Source organism: Rhinoraja longicauda, chromosome 2, assembly GCF_053455715.1.
Source record: "Rhinoraja longicauda isolate Sanriku21f chromosome 2, sRhiLon1.1, whole genome shotgun sequence".
Lineage (NCBI taxonomy): Eukaryota > Metazoa > Chordata > Chondrichthyes > Rajiformes > Arhynchobatidae > Rhinoraja > Rhinoraja longicauda.
The window spans coordinates 88,193,077-88,211,402 of record NC_135954.1 but is presented as its reverse complement, the minus strand read 5'-3'; the positions used below and the strand labels follow the sequence as shown (position 1 = coordinate 88,211,402).

Here is an 18,326-nt window from a genome sequence, read left to right as displayed (position 1 = left end):
TGCCACAGCAACAACATTAAAAGCACCTCTTAAAGATGTAACAGTAAGGGAACCAAAAAAAGATCAAGGCAAAGTAAACATAATTTTGTGAAAGGAAAATCTAATTTGTGCAAGTTATTTTTAGTTCTTTGAAGAAATTCCACATGCTGTCGGTAAAGGCGAAATGATAGTTGTGCTATGCTCTCTCTGTTTGTGTCAACCTTTTGTGGTTCGCACAGCCAAAACGGTACACCATAGCACCACAATGTTTGGCCCACGTTACTCACTATTATCCTGGGCATAACGTCTAACAACTCTCATTCAAATTGAAGCAGTATTTTTAAAGTTAGAGAGGTTTTAAAGTTTAAAATTTTCCTTTCTAACCGATTTCTTGAAAGTCTTCAACGTGTGACGTCACAATGGGACCCATGCGCCAGTGAGAGATGAGCTCGCGCCCCCCGCCCCCCCCCCGCCGGTATTCAGCGTGTGACGTCACAATGGGACCCGCACGTCTTCAAGAGATTAGCTCGCTCTCGCCCCCCCCGGTCCTTTAACTAATGTGCTCCCCCCCGAACCTTTAACTAATGCTCTCCCCCCCTCCCCCCCCCCCCCCCCCCCCCGGACCTTTAACTAATGCGCTTCCCCCCTGGACCTTTAACTAATGCGCTCCCCCCCGGACCTTTATGGGGGTGGGGGAAGAGTGGGGGTGGGGGAGAGTGGGGGTGGGGAGGAGGGAAGATTGGGGGTAGGGGGAGAGTGGGTTGTGGGCAGGTGGAGTGGGGGTGGGGAGGAGGGAAGATTGGGGGTTGAGGGAGAGTGGGGTGCGGGCAGGTAGAGTGGGGGTGGGGAGGAGGGCAGGGTGGGGAGAAGGGAAGAGTGGGGGTGGGGGAGAGTGGGGATGGGGAGGAGGGAAGGAACTGGGGGTGAGTGGGGGTGAGGGGAGGGGGAAATAGGGGTGGGGAGGGGGAAATGGGGTGGAGGCAGGGCTAGGGGGAGTGGGGGTAGGGGAGGGGCAAGTTGGGGAGGGGCAAGCAGAGGTGGGTAGGGGATGGAGTGTGTCAGTGGGGGGAGGAGGGGGGGATAAGCGGGATTGAGTGGGGTGGTTGAGGGTGCTACAATACAGGAGAGGCTTTGGGTCCAGGACTTATTCACTCACACCCTCTCCCCTTCCCTGTTCCCCCTCTATGAGGAATGGGCCCAACGTGTCCACTTGGTCTAGTAGTTTATAAAAATGAGTTGATGAAAGCACCAATGCTATGCTTGCCAACTTTGTTGATGACACAAAGGCAGGTAAGAAATTAAGTTGTGAAGACGAATACGGAGGTCATAAAGAAATATGGTTTGGTTAAGAGTGTGGGCAAAGATCTGACAAGTTGAGTGTAATGTGGGAAAATCACAAACTGTCCTTTTTGGGAGGAAAATTAAAAAAGAGCCATATTATTTAATTGATGAGTGATGAGAGCACTGAGAAGGTGAGTGAACTGGATAAGTTGGTGCATGGTTCACAAATATTTAGTCTGCCAATAAAGCAGTTAACATGGACAGCTAACAGAATGCTATTGTTTACTGCCAAGGAAATTGAACACAATAGTGGAGCGATCAAGCTTCAGTTGTAGATTGAATTGTTGAGTCTGCGTCTGCCATGTTTATTGGTGTCCTTTTTTAACAAAACCTCTAGACGCTTGGAAGCAGTTTAGAGAAGATTGACTGAATCATTGGTGGGGAGTGGACAGGTTGTCTTACGTGGAAATGCTGAACAGACTAGGATTTGTTTCAACTTGATTTTTACAGGATTGAGAGGGGACTGGAGTGAAATATAAACTATCCTGAGAGGTTATGACAGGGTGGAAGTAGAGATGATGAGTCCTCTTATGGGAGAATTTGGAGCTAGAAGTAGCAAGTATAAACAAAGTAAGTAAATTCAGATAAAGATGAGATGATTTTTCTTCTCTAAATTTCTTCCTCAATGAGCATGTGAAAGCAGAATCCTTGAATATTTTTAAAGCAGTCATGGATTCTGTGAAAGCAAGGGTTGGCCATTTACTACGAATACAATTTAAAATGTGGAGTAAAATCACCATCAAATTAGCCATGTTTGTATTAGATGGAGGAACAGAGGCGAAGGACTGAGTTGGTTCCGCCTGTTCCCATTTTATGTTTGTGTATGCTGGACACACTCAACATCTGTGGAGAGAGACAAATAAAGTTAATATTTCATTTGGTGACCTTTGATTAGCTAGGCATTGACCTGAAAAACTCACCATTACTTTCACCATAGTCCCGTAGTCCCACCATTTTCACTTTTATTTCAGGTTTCCAGCCTCTGCAGTATTTTGCTTTTGTAACTTTACTATGAAAATCATGTTTGCCATAATCAGGGATGATTGCTATAACTGGTAACAATTGTGAATTATTATAACCTATCAGATTCAGCCATGAAAAATCGTAATTTAGGGTCCAGCTGTCTTTGCTGTCAGTTGAAGTAATTACATTGGGAATGGGTTGTCAGAAGTGACCTGTCAGGGAATACTTTGATCAGCAGCTTACTCACATTTAGCAGCAGTGTTGTGAGAATGCTTTGTTGCCTCTTATTGGAAAAGGGTTATTTGCACGTGCATTTGCAAAACGCACCAAGCTTATCACTTTCAGCATCTCCTTCGCATTATTTTCCTTATTGATCAAGTTACGGAAAGAATCTGTTCATGGTGTTTCATATTAGTCAGAGAGGATCATTATTGCTATGGATGGTCTGACGTCCCAGAAAAACTAAACACTTGTAGATTCCATGTTTAAGAATAAATAAGATGCATGGAAAGGGAAAAAAAGTTGAGAGGATGTAATATGTTGTTTGGCCATCCATTTAAACCTTTGTGACAGCTCACTGTTTGTGTCACAATTGAGTTGAGATGTATATGGCTAACTCTGGTGTAAGGGTCAGAACAGAAGAACTTTCATCAATGATTTACCCATTGTTGCAGGCACCACCGAGAACACTGCAGAATAAACCTCTTGGATGTAAGATAGCCCGCACTTGAAATTCACCACCTGTAATTTATCTGCTTATGATTCATATGAGAAATTCAAACTTGACTTTCTGCATGTTAAATTATTTTTGCAAATTCTAAGTTGGAAATTTTACAAATCTGGCAACTCTCAACCAAATCATAGTTTGCTGACAAGGACGTACTGCTTAATTTAAGAAAATATAGCAATTTAAAATGTTTACTTGTGCATGAATACCCTCCGAAGGCTGACAGAAGATGGAGATGCTCATTTGAAACCAATGAACAGCAGGGTTGCTGGGTGAATATGACTGTTAATAATACATGAATAAGACAAGTTAGCACTGCCAGTCTGGCCAGAACTACACAAAAGCAATTCAAATTGGGATCACAAGTATATTGACAAATCTTTACTTCAAAAATTTAATATCTTACTTTTCGTTTATCCAAGAACATAATTGTACTCCAATTAATTTCACGTTCCTGCTGAAAGATTAGATCTTATTTTCATCTAATTTTATTTCTTCTGCAATTATTTAAAAACAATGAAGAAGAGAGAGAAGGAAATCCATGGGATTGGAGTCAGGCTTTTTCGTCGAGGGTCATGCCCACTACAGACTCCCCCAGTCAAGTATGTGGGAGGAGCAGGCTCCGGCAGTACACCTTATGAGGTTTGTGGATATGGGGTGTGGATGCCAGGGATATTTTTGGACACCCTCCATTTACCCAGAAGAATAGTCCAGTGAGTTTAAAAAAAAATGTATGTTCTCTCTTTAAAGCCCCCACCTGCTTCCATACAATCTTCTCCCTGACCTTCTTCAAGTGGTATTTCTCTTTACAACCCTCTTACACACCATGCTAGGCAATTTTTCTAATCCAACAATGTATAACCTGTCAAACTCCCAACATGCAAAACTCTCGTCATCCTCCACTTCCTTGAAGCCTTCTCCCCCTACTGTTGTTCCTCAACACACTTTCTCCTCCTGATGTCAACGCTTATCCTCTTTAACCTCTGCTAACCATTACCACCTCCCCCCAACCATGGCCGGTTTGTTCTCCAACCCCTCTTTTCTCCATTATTCATGTGATTACCCGCAATAATCTTTCCCACCTGTACAATTCATTCCCCGTCCCCTCCCACAGCAATTGTAACGATCTGCCAGGCAATTTGGAGAATGGGCTGATTACATTGTGCGTTGAACCAACAAAGCCAAAAGATAGCACAAAGAGATCACTAGAGAGGGGAGGATGGTCTTGACCCGAAACGTCACCCATTCCTTCTACCCAAAGATGTTGCCTGTCCTGCTGAGTTACTCCAGCATTTTGTGTCTATCACTAGAGGGGGAGTCTAGTGCCACAAGGCAAATTCACTGGAAACTCAATAGCATCAATCAAGCTTTGGGGCTGCATCTTTAATTGCCATAGCTTGCCATTCTTATCTATTTCCTCAGACACTGTTCATTTCACCACAATCCCATCACTTGGGCAAGAGCATTTTCTACCTGTCAGAGCATGCCTGACATTCATTCGTTCAATTCTACACACCGTTCACACACTCAATATTCCTGCAAGCTATTACTCATATAATGTAGCTTATATACAGCCAGCTGTTTGACTATGATAGCTCTGTCACTAACACAATTTCCTCGCTTTTGCAACATGAAGTTGCACACAAAATGCAGCAAGATCTAACTGAAACAGGACATGCATGTTTTCATGTCTTAATCCCTGTGGATTTGTCCATTATTGGAACAGTCAGATAATATAACGCTATTATCCCACAAGCTGCAGACTATGGGAGTAAGTGCACCTCATTTTTCCCCTCTGCTCACTCATCGTCACCTTGCCTACAAACATTTTGTCCTGTAACATTCCCAAGAATTGCCCTTCAGTCATGTAATCGGCGAATGTCAGGAAAATGATTTTGTTCTCTTGTCGCCAGCTCAGATCCTGATTCTGTACACTTCAGAGGTGATCTGCAGATTGTGTGACATCAGTAACTACAGGTGCTCCTCAACCTACGATGGGGTTACGTTCCGAGAAGCCCATCGGAAACCCAAAATATCGTAAGCCGAAAATGCATTGAATATACGTGGTCACGTGACCGGAAGCGAGCTGCGGCTCGCTATGGGTCATTGCCATTTGCACCATCGCAAATTCGAAATGTTGTAAGTCGAAGCATCGTAAGTTGGGGAGCATCTGTACTGCAAAGCAGCCAGGACCACGGCTGGTCAAAGGTTCGGCGTTAGATCACCTGACTGGTTCTGTGGTCAGGTGATCGTGTAGGAAGGAACTGCAGATGCTGGTGTACATCGAAGATGGATGGAAACAAAATGATGAAGTAACTCAGTGAGACAGGCAGCCTCTCTGGAGACGTTTGGGTCAAGACTCTTCTTCAGACCCAAGTCTGGGCTCCATCTTTTCCAGGATAGATACAGTGCAGCAGCACCCACTATCTAATAGCTCAGATAGCCATCAAGGTTGAGGGTACCAGCATGAATTTCATGGGTCTCGTGCTATCAGTTTGCTGACAAATCTGATCCTTTGTGGCCTCTTCTGAGATTACCTATCCACACCCTTGTTGTCACCATCCCCCTTCCAGTAGCTCCACATTCTCCTCGTTCATTCTTCTAGTCATATATTCCCAGAGGAATGCCTATTAATCTCCCCGTATCTTGGAGCAACCCAGTTGTGAAGAAGCCTTGATTCATCAAATTGCCTTTTGGCATCTGATACACCATTGCCTGCAGAATGCACCAAACAATAATGTTCACAACAATCAGTCTGAAGAAGGACCCCGATCTAAAACGTCACCTATCCATGTTCTCCAGAGATGCTTCCTGACCTGGTGAGTTTAGTACTTTGTGTCCTTTTTTTGTAATCCAGCATCTGCAGTTCCTTGTTTCTACAAACGATGATGATGTTGTAACACTAGCCAAATGAAACTGATCTGCACACAACTTGAGTGTAGTTGATGATCCTTCCCACATGGATGATGGTCCCCAGAACCTTGATGTTTGAGGGCCCTTGCTGTTGCTGAACACAGGTAGCATTTGATGAAGAGAGATTTTACGTAGAGCTCTGAGCTTAAAAAATGTCACTGCAGCTTTCAAATCAGCTTGTAAGGGAGATTGATGTTGTGATCTAGCATTCCATGTACTGCTGGAAGCCATTAACTGAGTGCACTGAGCCCTTTCTCAAGATGAGCTCTGGAACAACTCAAAGCTGAGTATTGTAGATATGTTACTGATTCCCTTTTGCTCAGTCAGCAATTTTGGCGCCAAAACAATGGCTCAACTTTTACGCTGTGTTATTACATTGATAATAGCACAGTTACTGATTCTTTGAACAAATTATTCTTACAAGGTGAAAAAAAACCCAATTCTGTTGTTTCCATTAATTTAAACAGAAACACACAACATGGTTGAATGGAGGTGCAAACAGATGGCTTTCAAAATAATCTACTATGAGGCCCAAGCAAAGAATAGATGTATCTAAAGCTGGAAGCAGCAACATGCTGCTCATGAGGCATGGAGAAAGATGTGTTGTTATTCAGTGCAGATTTTCAGCACTTCAATTGGCAACATTGGTGAAAAATGTTCAACAAATTCATTCTCAATTGAGCTGCTGGATTTTGCTGGTAAAGGTACTTTGGTATCAGGTTATAATAAGTGATACAAAATGGTAAAGATGAGGAAGGTATGAGCACAAGAGTCATACAGCACAGATACTGGCACTAGTTTTGTATATTATTGTCAGATGTACCGAGGTACGGTGAAAAACGTTTTGTTGCATGCTATCCAGCCAAAGAAAAGACTACATGATTACAATCAAGCCATCCAAAGTGTACAGTCAAAGATAAAGGGTAGAACATATAATGCAAGATAAAGTCTAAATAAAGATAGCTCAAAGGTCTGCAATGAGTTAAATGGGGGGGGGGGGGGGGGGGGGGTCAGGATCTCACTCCAGTTAGTGAGAGAATGGTTATGTTGCCGAATAACAACAGGGTAAGAAACTGTTCCTGAATCTGGAGGCATGTGTTTTTGAACTTCTGAACTTCTTGCCAGATGGGAGAAGGAAGAAGTGGGAGTGACCAGGGTGAGATTGGTTCTTAATTATGCTGGTGGCCTTGGCAGGATAGTGTGAAATGTAGATGGATTCAATGGAAGGGAGAGTGGGTTTGAGAATACTCCACAACTCTTTGCATTTTCTTGCGGGCTCAGAAGGAGTTGTTCCCAAACCATACCATGATGCATCATGACATAATGCTTTGTATGGCACATCTGTAGAAATTGGTGAGGGTTGATGGAGACTTGCCAAACTTTCCAAGCCTCCTAAGGATGTAAAAGCGTTGGTGTGCTCTCTTGGCCAAAGCTTTGATGCGACTGGTCTAGGACAAATTGCTGATGATATTTATTCTGAAGAACTTGAAACGTTCCTTCATCTCTACTTTGGAGCCATCAATGTTCTACTACTTCACTTCCTGAAGCCAATCATGATCCCCTTTGATCCGTCCTATTGCCCGTCATATCCCAGATCTCGAACATTCAAAGCAATTCCAAGAAATATGCCATTCAAAGAATACATTGAACCTTGAAGAGACAAGGAATTATCAGTGCAATACCTGGAAAATTCTCAGAATTTAATTGCAAAGTGGATTTGAATAGGCTGGAATTTGTTAGGTTGAAGATTTATTTGAATATATATTTCTTGAAAATGATCAGGCCGATGCAAAGATTCTTTATTGACAAACCAGCGCAGCACTTAGTAAATGCCTCACCTCCCATTTTCCATTAAATTCCATTTTACTTTGCTCTTCCCATATTACCAATTCATCAGTATCGATCTGTCATCAAAGTTTATCTTCCTCACCAACAACCACACCACTAATTACCTTGTCGTCTGCAAACTTTTGTATCATATTACCTATCTTCACAAGATGTTTAATGCATATAACCAACATTAAAGATCCCCGCACCAATTCCTGCAGCACCACACTGGCCATAGGCTCCTAATTGCAGTAACAACCTAGGCACGTCACTATAAATTGTCCCTGAGAAGTGGTGGGATCTGGGGTAGTTGTTGGGAATGTGGGGAGAATAAAATGGGATCAGCACAGGATTATTGTAAATGGGTGGTTGGTGGTTGGCATGTTCCGACTTCTCCATTACAATTTTAAGATCTGGTAATCATGACTGCACTGACCCATCGCTACAGATGGCCAAAAGTTTTTGATGGGATTTTTAGGGATTTGTTTGCTTGTAACCAGTGCAACCTAGCACATTTATATTTTTCTTCCAGATCCTTTAAGATGTTGAATATTTCAGCATGATCATTCTCAGCCATCCTTTATCTGCAATAAATGTTTCCCTTTCATAACTCGGAAGTTTAATTCCAGTTATCAGCATTAAGCCCTTCATTGCTTAAATTATTTTTCTTAAAAGATGAACAGACTGTTGCCACCGCACTCCAACTGAAGCAGCCACTGAAGCATCTGTGCGACATTAGTCACTTTGAATGATTTTGTGATGTTGCTATATTTCTCAGTCCGTACGGCCCAATATTCAATTTGCTCTCCCCACTCCTGCCCCACACTCTGCTGATGTCATCAATGACCGATCAACCCCTCCCCACCCCCACCCCAATCCGCTGGCTTTTTTGAGAAAGTATCTGACATTAAGCACGGCCAAATTCCCCCCGTAGGTGTATGGCATGCTCTACTCTTTCAATTCTTGTTGGCACAAGCAAATTGCAGGAAGGTTGGAAGATAGAGAATGTGGTCCTCCGTTTGAAAAGTGACTTGGGGGATGGAGAGAGTAACAATGGTCGGACTTCGGAACTGGTGGAGGAAAAATTCCGATGGGTGGCATAAATCAGCATTTAAAGAGGCACAGGTTAACGGAACATGGATTTATTAAGGAAAGTAATACCTGGCCACCTTAGTGAATTTTTTGAAGAGGTAGCAAGGATAATCAATGAGGATAGCACATTTTACATTTTAATGTAATTAAGGTGGACTCGGCCTAGTGTTTGGCCCAAAGGATCCATGAGAGGATAGCAAACTGGGTCGCAATTGGATGTGGGAAAAATCCAAGTGCGATGATTACAGGTGTTTGGGTAACTTGGGTGTTATTTTTACAATGGGCCATGATGAGCAGAGAACTAAGTCCTTTGCAGATCATTATGAATGTTAATGATTTGTACATGAATGTAGAAACCATGATTAAGTTGCACCAATATTACCAAAATTAGTACCAGTGTTTTTAGTGAGGAAGAAAATTCTAGACTGTAGAGAGGTATCACTGGATTGAATAGATGAATACCACATGACTGAATAGGGGAATGCCAAATTTATGAATTAGATTGAAACTCGCAAAATGAGGCATGCTAGTAATGCGTTGAGTTTAGTTTAGAGATAAGCACAGAAACAGGACCTTCGGTCCACGCTGACCAGTGATTCCCATACATTAACACTATCCTACACACACTAGGGAACATTCACAATTTGACCAAAGCCAATTAGCCTACAAACCTGTACGTTTTTGGAGTGTGGGAGGAAACCGGAGCACCCGGATAAAATCCACGCAGGTCATGGGCAGAACATACAAACTCCGTACAGACGAAACCCCGAATCTTGTGGACATATCTGGCTATCTTGTGTCTGGCTGTCTGAAGAAGGGTCTCGACCCGAAACGTCACCCATTCCTTCTCTCCCGAGATGCTGCCTGACCTGCTGAGTTACTCCAGCATTTTGTGAATAAATACCTTCGATTTGTACTAGCATCTGCAGTTATTTTCTTATATGGCTATCTTCAGAGATCTGTTGGCGAAGGTGTATGCAATATTTGGCTTTTGTGATCATGGCACAGAATATGAAGGCAGGGGGGTCATGGCAGAACTGTATAATACATTTTTCTTAGTATCTGCCTCCATCCATGATAAAGTAATAGTCTTATAGTATGAAAACAGGCCCTTCGGCCCAACTCGTCCATGCAGACCAAGATGTCCCATCTAAGCTAGTCCCATTTGCTCGCATTTGCCCTACATCCCTGTAAACCTTTCCTATCCTTGTACCTGTCAATGTCTTTTAAGTGCTGTTATGGAATCTACCTCAACTACCTTCTCTGGCAGCTCATTCCACATACCCCCAGCACCATTCAATGTGAATAAGAAGTCGAGAGTCAGCCTCTGAGGGCTGACACTGAGTGTGTTGTTGGTGTGTAACGCAGTTTCTTAGCACTGGGACCTGGAGCAAGGGGCTGCGGCTTGGCTGGCACAGTGAGCACTCACCATTGCTGGGTCCTGACAGCGTTGACAACTGCCCGGATCCCACTGTCCCTCCCATCAATGATTGGAATTGTTGAAAGCTGCTGTCTCTCGCTTGCTACGTTTGACAGCACAGCTCTTCCCCGTCCACCAATTTCTATTTTTTGGTCAGAACTTCAATGGCCAGCAGCACCATTGAGGTGTTAAAGATCTGAGCTGGGGAGAGCTATACAGGCCAATAGAGGGGGAAAGTGGAGATACCAACATGTTCAGGAGGTGATGAGAGAGACCCGGAGCAGTCTCTCTGCATGGGAAGCAAATGCTGTCAGACCCCAGACCACAGCAGTGGCTGGAACCACCATGCCAACCGAGGGACAACCCCATTGGAGTGCTGAGTGACCTTACTGCTTGCACCATGCCACCCAGCACCAGCTCCCCATGAGCAGCTCCTCTCCCTGCAGCAGCCCTCACAGATCTCTCTCTTAAAATAAGAAGGGTCCACACCTTGTAACAAGTTAGCACTCTGTCTCCGTTATTTTTGGCAGGCATAGAGATGAAAGACTGAATGGTTGACTCCCTGAACTATTGTGAACTACTGTAGTTCCTAGCAGGACGGGTGTTTTAGCTTCATGTTAAACTGGATGTGTTGTACTCGAGGATGACCAGAGCTTTTATGCAGCCATATGTATATATGGTGGATGATGACAGACTAACTAAGAGAGTGGTGAAATAATTGAGTTTGGGGTTAGCTGAGTCATGGATCTTTGTTTCAGTAGCAGAGGGTCGGTGGTATAGGGAACATTATATTGGTGCAAGGTTGTGCCTTAACTTGGCTAACTTTTGAGTCATGAGTTTCTCTGACATTTTTGCAACATGCCAATTGCCTAGGCAATGCCAAATCCTGATGTTATATCTTTCAAATGAAATCCTAATACACTTTTGGTCCTTTTTCTTTGGTCTGAAATATTAATTTCTTCATTTGCCTTGTATAGGCAACAAACTATATAGGAACATGAGTACATTATAGATGCTCACTCATGTTATCACAACTTTAGGCACAATTTCTTATCGCTCAGTAATCAAATTGTTTATTCCCAGATAGGTGCTGGCCTGCCTCTTTAAACTGTTTCAGGTACGTGGTTGCCCCATCCACATGGCATTTCTTGTTCTACGGGCATACTTGCAGCCAAAGGCGCAGAAGCATTGGAACCTCATCCAACTATTTTCTTGTATTTGTTCTTGCAGTGTAAGCATTGCTGATAGGACAACTATTTCACTCTCAACCCTACTGCAACTGAGTGATTTGCCAGGTCAGCTAAGCAGCCACATTTGATAAGATTTATTTTCACTTCAAGTGGCATTAGCGATGGTGCTGAATTTTAACAAGAAAGTAAGAGCTTTATGGTTATATAAACTGACATCAGGTTTTAGTTTCCAAGTTGCATATGAGGTTGAATTCAGAATCTAAAACAGCCAGGATTGATTTTCAATTCAAATCCATTGAATTTTAAAGCTTTGATTTTTAAGGGTGGCACGGTGGCATAGCGTTAGAGTTGCTGCCTTACAGCGCCAGTGACCGGGGTTCGATCCCAACTACGGGTGCTGTCTGTATGGAGTTTGTACGTTCTCCCCGTGACCCTTTGGTTTTTCTCCGAGATCTCCGGTTTCCTACCACACTCCAAAGACGTGTAGGTTTGAAGGTTAATTGGCTTGGTATAATTGTAAATTGTCCCTAGTGTGTGTTGGATAGTGTGCAGGGATCGCTGGTTATTGCGGACTCAGTGGGCCAAAGGGCCTGTTTCCGCACTGTATCTCTAAACTAAACAGTATTGCGGAAATCCTAGAAGCTGCAGCATTTGAAGCTGGAAGGAAAATGCAGTCGTGGCCATGGTTGGAGGAAAACCGTGAATGCAAGATGTCTCAGCTCTTCTTCACCAAACAACAGCTCAATTGCAACAACAAAAAAGAGGAAGATATTCCCACCTCCCATAAGACCTACATCAATTTATTAACTCTTGAATTAGACATTTGCAATATCTTATTACCCAGCCATAAAGTTTATCTAGTTACTTTCAACACTGACCATCAGAGAGGGAAGAATCTGGCACACAGACATAATGAGACTGCCCAATTTTCTTAAATAATCTTTGTATTAGCATTTATAGGGAGACTGATTTGCCCACAGTAGCCCAGTTTTATTTTGCCAGAAAACAAAATCTGACAACCTTACTTTGCAAGCTGAACATGCAACTCAGTGCAAATGTAATTGGAGGCAGACAATAATTACTGGCTTTGGTAGAAATGCCCACATCCTGTGAATGAATAATTTTTAAAGAATTGACCAAAAGTGCTCATGAATCACGCAGTGTGTGATTTTCTTACTTCCCTTTTAGCTATGGTTTTATTTAAGGTAGATGCAAGTTCTGAACAGCACGTTAACTCAGAACCACTGGTGCAAGGCTAGGATTCAAACTGATCTATAGCCTCTGTAGCCAAGCAGCAGTGAGAATACAAAAGAAGGGCTGTGATTTTGCATCTCCCAGTGCTCTAGTCTGATTATGTTTCACCTAAAATACCATTGCCCCATTTCCATATAAAGAAGAAAAAAAATTCTCTGCAACATAATCTACCAATCGCACAGAGACCCTTGTTGCCTCACTTCCCAGATTGAAGGGTCTGTTTGAATGTTCTGCATCATAGATCCACCTATGACCACGGCCTTTCTTTTGCAACTCCACCAACAGGTTCTGGTGGAGTTCTTGCAACCTTCCCAATTCTAGGTGCTAGTATCAAAACTCCAATGTACTGAAATCCTTTAGCATTTACAATAAATCTCATTCTATAAAGTTTGAGATTGAAGGCTATTTCAACAGCTGAGCCAAGCCAGACACGATTCAGAAGTGCTGCCACCTGGTTGAGAAATGTTCCATTTTTTGGAATACAGTGTAATAGATAGGTGAAGTTTGCCATTGCAATTGCACCCAGATATTGTTTTTGTGTGAAACAACTCCTTCCTTTTTCAAAACAACAAGCAATCAGTTGGAGGAACTCAGTGGGTGTAGTAGTATGTGCGGTTGATTTTTTAGGTCAAACCCCTGATGCTGATACAGATGCTGCTTGATTCATTGTGTTCCTCCGACAGATGGTTTGACGCTCCAGATTCCAGCATCTGTAGTCTCTTGTGTCCTCCTCCTTGTTCAAATCTGATTGATACCAGCTGTCTTTAGATATTAAACTCGCACTTGTCACCTTTCTCCTTCAGGAGGCACAGAAGTACACCTACACATTGCTTAAGTGAATTGTTCTGCACCTTCTCAAAATGTGTGTGCACAGATAGCTGCTGTGCTACCTCAAGACTTCTAAATATTCTTATGTGTGGCAAGTTGCTATATTTGCAACGGTAGATAGAGTATATTCAATAGCAATTCATTGCCTCTGCCCAGGAACAGGTTCAGTTATTAAAATTATAGTTTGCAAAACCAGATATATATGACACTTTTAATGTCTTTTGCAGGGTGTTCCAGAGAATTGTGCAGCTAATCTAGTACTCTCTGAAGAGCAGCCACTGGACTACCCTAAGAATTATAGCAATCAATTTCTACATTGTAAGATCCCACAATAATCACATAATAATGACTAGATAATCTACTTTAAACAATGTCAGTTCAGGAACCAGTCATCACGATCTTAGGGATATTTCAATGGTACTTTATCAATGGTTCAATGGTATTTTATTGTCACAAACACCCAAGTACAGTAAAAAAAATTTGCATGCAGTTCAGTGACAATCGTACTATATATTAGGCACAATCATGCTAAGTACAAGAGGATAAGATAGTAGACCACGTTGAGTCAGTACACAAGAGTCACCATTTTTCAGGTGCCATCTTTTAACCTTCAAGTCCGAATTTTTCAGAAAAGAAATATCACATCATTTTTTTATGTCTACCCGAGAGAGTAAACATCCGCAGCATAACAAGCCATCTGAGAAATAGCAGCAACCCTTCAGTACTTTACTGGAGTAACAATCCAGTTTGTGCTCATGCCTCTGCAATGTGATTTGAACCCACATTCTTTAGATTCGGAAGGATCAGAGCTGCCAAATGACAAAGCTAAACAAAAGGAGCATTATTGTTTAATCTTATTAAGAACACAAGGAAATAGCAACAGAAGTAGCCACCTAGCTCCTGAAACTGCCCTGCCATCCAACATGGTTGTGGCTGGTCTACCCAGCTCTCCTCTGTGTCTGATTCCCATAGCCCTCAATTTTCCGATTGATCAAAAGTTGATTTGCCTCCAATATATATTACAGGTACTTCTATTGTCTTAGACTCCACAGTTTTCTGAGGCACTACATCCTATGGAATTAGTATCAGTAAAATATTTGATTATATCTAAGGCAATTGATTAGCTTGCACTTCAATACATTAATAAAAACTTACACTGACCCTCAACAGATTTTAGAGAAGCATGTTCCTACTTATTCTTCCTCCTACCTTTGTTTGGCAAAAATACTTTATAACCAAGATTAATGTTTGCCAGCAAGTGACTACTATCGTTTCAAGCTTGAGTGTCGAGCCTTGATTACTTGATTCAGATGAAAGAAATTCTGAAGATGTAGAATCTTTCAAGGTGTTCAAAAGCAAAATAATACAGATACTGGAATAAGACCAGCAAATACTCTAAGGCAACATCTACAGAAAAAAGAAAAAGAGTTACTATTTGAGGTCAAATACTAGTTCTGGTGAAAATGTGTTGAATTGAAATGTTAACTCCTTTTCTCTCTCCACAAATCTACCTGACTTTTTGAGTATGTCTCGAAGGTATTTATTCACAAAATGCTGGAGTAACTCAGCAGGTCAGGCAGCATCTCTGGAGAGAAGGAATGGGTGACGTTTCGGGTCGAGACCCTTCTTCAGACTGATGTCAAGGGGGGCGGGACAAAGAAAGGATATAGGTGGAGACAGGAAGACAGTGGGAGAACTGGGAAGGGGGAGGGGAAGTGAAGGACAGAGGAACTATCCAGTATGAGTAGTTGAGTATGTCTAGTGTTTTCTATTTTTGTTTGTTTTCTAAAAGATTACTGATATACATCTTTCAAAGTCAGAACATCCCATGTATGAAGAATAACCGAATTGTGCTAATCTTACAGGGATACTACCACTCGAATATGAGCTCATATTGATCATGGATCATTGATCATATTGATATGGATCATAATTTGCATGCCTTATATCAAAAGAGATGAGAGAGAATAGGTTACAAGGAAATAAGTTCGGCAATGGGGCTGATGGCTTTGCATTGAGGGAAGGCAAAGACTAGATGGGCCATTTTGCTTCCCTTGTTGGTTAGTGAATGAGATACAGCTCATCATTGATAGGTGCTATTCCAAGTCACAAAGCAGTCACTTATTGTGCTTACACGGTCTACACTTACCCTAAGCAACACCATGGTGGTGACATATTTTAGGTTCTTGAACCACATTTCCCTGGAACAGGTTTGGTCCTGATGACCCATCACTCACACCGCAAACAATTAAGCAGTTTCTGTATTTTGACTGTCCTTGAAAGTTGGTTCCATTAACTCCAAAGGAACTAGATTTCAGAAGGAGAAAATATGGCACATCCACAGAAATATTGTGCAATTAAGATGAATTTCTACCCTAATATATATTTCAGAGAGCCATGAAATTGTTTAACACAGAAAAGACAAGTTAGTTCATAAGGTCGAGGTGAGGTCTTCACAGAGCAATCCTGGCGATCCCATCCCCCTCTCCTTTCCCTTAATCCAGAAAGTTATTCTCTCTCAGGTATCTATTAAATTATCTTTGAAATCACTGAATTGCTACGGGAAGTGATTTACAGATTAAAAACTACACTCCATTATTTTAAGAAAACTATACCTCTTCACATCCACTTTGCGCCATTTGCTCAAAAATTAACATCCATGCCCATGAGTCCATTAGCCATATCCTAACAGAAACAGTTTCCCTCAAATAGGTGACAGGAGGAAACGTGTGAACCAACTTTCTTTTGATCTAGCAATTTCTTTCAGTTTATCAATATTTTTACCATCGTCATCAGAGCCTCTTTGTCCGTTGGGGTTCTGCCTGAACTATTTTGGCTTTAGCCCTTTCCACAACCTTGATGCAGTTAAACACTGGAGAGTTAAGTGTCAAAGAGACACAGATTGCCATTAGAGCAACATTGAGCAGTACATAACACAAAATAACTGTAGCAGAACTAAAGTCAGTCAGAACACCTTCCAGCTATGGCAAGGCAATCGTCAAGAAATGTCTGCAGGTGTGATAAGTGTTTGAAATTAGGCAACATTTGCGATTAAGAAATTAATGGTTAAATAGGAGGGAAAATGTTTTTAATCAAGACAAGATGACATTGATAAAATACATAAGAAGGTTTGTTAAAGGCAAAATTAGAAATAAATGAGAAAACAGTTCAATACCTGTGATAATCTTATGAGGTAACGCAAAATGAGAAGGCTAGGAATCTTGCTCTATTTTAGCCTCATGGGACAGCTGTCCCATATAACAACATTGCAGATTGTTAGTCTGGGTCAATGCCTTGCAGGGCACCAGAAAACAAATGTTGTAAAAGATATTTTAATAGAAAATTGTGAAAACACTTAGCAGGTCAAACAGCCTCAGAGGAGACACGAACAGGCATTTCAGGTCATTGCTTTTTCATCAGAAAATGCTGAACTGGATGTATCGCAACTTAAGGAAGCTGCCAGCATAAGAGTTTCATTGTGTCACCTACTAAGTACATGTTGCAAAGGTTTCCAATTTATTCATTGCCCACAAAGATAAAATCAGTAAAAATCAGTGTGTTGTGTTTTGGCATAAAAAGGATGCTTTGATGAAATGTGAGTTAGCAATGGTGCTACTGTTTGCACACTGCGGTCAATGTTGTTTATTCAGCTTTCATCATTGTTAGTCCCCACTTCACTGACGGATCAGTAATGACCTAATATTTTCCTACCAGTAACAAACCAGAGGTCAATGCATGCTCGACATTTGTATTACAGAGAATCTGCATGGCGCCTCTCACTATTGAACCAATGAATGGGTATCTCTGAACTGATTAAAGCACAGATCAATTCTTCTGAAGTAAAACAAGGCAACAAGCTGAAACATGGGCTGACAGCTGCTGCCTGTGAACTGGATGTATCAAGGTCCATTCAATCATGGTTGTCAGTGTACCTGCAGCGGAAATATGTTTTCATAAAATGTGTGCATATAAACTTAATAAATATGTATCTAGAAGACAATTCACTGCACCGAGACATTAAGGAACAATTTCAAAAACAGTTTTGTCCTATGTCACTCAAGGAGACATTTGCAGACCTGTTATTTAATGAGAACTAAATTGGACAAGGAAGAAACTATCTGGAAAAGAATACAAAATTTCATTTGAGATATAAATGGGAATATTAATAAGATGATAAATAAATGAATGCTATTCCTGACCACACTTTATTTTGCAAATGTTTGAAAATCGAATTACCTCATTTAGTATTTGACATTTGCATTTTCAATCAAGCAGAACCAAATATTTACTTGGCGGATTGGATATTTTTCATGTAAGTAATCTCAAACAAGTTTATTGAACTAGCACAGAGAACCAGTATTTTTGTTATTAATCTTTAACATCTTTCAGGACTTATACTCTCATCTTCTACTGACAGCTCATTGTGGCTCGGTAGAAAATTATAATGTGTGGGTTGTCGATGAAAGGAACTGCAATGCTGGTTTAGAAATAAAGATACAAAGTGCTGGAGTAATTTTGCAGGTCAGGTAGCATCTCTGAGTATATAGACAGGTGACAATTTCTTACCTGTATCCACCTATCACTTGTTAGACTTTGGCCTACCCCACCACTCTTCCAGTTCCTCCTCTTCCCCCCTTACTAGAATTAGTCTGAAGAAGGACCCTGACCCAAAACGTTACGTATCCAGCACTTTGTGTCTTATAGTGTTTGGGTTATTTGGGTAATGTTGTGAGTGAGGAACTGAACGGATTCAGACTCGGAACTCAGCACAACTTGACTGTTTAGTCCAGAG

General features: G+C 41.7%; 1 protein-coding gene across 1 annotated transcript in view; it reads left to right on the top strand.

The window, feature by feature from the left end:
- The window catches only part of gabbr2 (gamma-aminobutyric acid (GABA) B receptor, 2), a 694,367-nt gene that overhangs the window by 513,983 nt on the left and 162,058 nt on the right, over positions 1-18,326 (top strand). The gene's annotated exons all lie outside the window — the stretch shown is intronic.